Source organism: Ursus americanus, chromosome 10 (genome assembly GCF_024610735.1).
Source record: "Ursus americanus isolate L20-20 chromosome 10, mUrsAme1.1.p, whole genome shotgun sequence".
Classification (NCBI taxonomy): Eukaryota; Metazoa; Chordata; class Mammalia; order Carnivora; family Ursidae; genus Ursus; species Ursus americanus.
Window position 1 is genome coordinate 79531485 of NC_142136.1, and position 1016 is coordinate 79532500.

Sequence of the window (1016 nt, forward strand, 5' to 3'; positions counted from 1 at the left end):
GGGTTAGGGTTACGATTCAGTTTCAGGTCGGGTTAGGGTTAGGGTTAGGGTTCAGGTTAGGGATAGGGTTAGGGTTAGGGTCGGGTTAGGGTTAGGCTTAGGGTTAGGGTTAGGGTTAGGGTTCGGGTTAGGGTTAGGGTTCGGGGTAGGTTTAGGGTTAGGGTTAGGGTTAGGGTTCGGGTTATGGTTAGAGTGAGGTTTAGGGTTTGGGTTCGGGTTAGGTTTTGGAGTAGGGTTAGGGTTAGGGTTAGGGTTAGGGTTAGATTTTGGGTTCGGGTTCGGTTTTGGGTTCGTGTTAGGGTTAGGTTTCGCTTTAGGGTTAGCGGTCGGATTAGGGGTAGGGTTTGGGTTCGCGTTAGGGTTCGGGGTAGGGTTAGGGTTCGGGTTCGGTTTCGTAGTAGGGTTAGGGTTAGGGTAAAATTTAGGTTAGGGTTCGTGTTAGGGTTAGGGTTAGGGTTAGGGTTAGGGCTCGGGTTTGGGTTCGGGTTAGGGTAGTGTCAGGGTTACGGTTCGGTTTAGGGTTAGGGTGAGGTTTAGGGATTGCGTTCGTGTTAGGGTTAGGGTTAGGGTTAGGTTTAGGGTTAGAGTTCGGGTTAGGGTTTTGGTTAGGGTTAGGGTTTGGATTCGGGTTCGGGTTCAGGTTAGGGTTAGGATTAGGGTTCAGGTAGGGTTAGGGTTCGGGTTCGGGTTATGGTTAGGATTAAGGTTAGGGTTACGGTTAGGGTTAGGGTTAGGGATCGGGTTAGGTTTAGGGTTCGGGTCAGGGTTAGGGTTAGGGTTAGGGTTAGGGTTAGGTTTCGGGTTAGGTCTCGGGTTTGGGTTCGGGTTAGGGTTAGTGTTAGGGTTAGGGTTCGGTTTAGGGTTAGGGTGAGGTTAGGGTTAGGGTTAGGGTTAGGGTTAGGGTTTGGTTTTGGGTTAGGGTTAGGGTTAGGGTTAGGGTTAGGGTTAGGGTTAGGGTTATATTTCGGGTATGGTTAGGGTTAGGGTTAGAGTTCCGGTTAGGATTCGGGTTCGGG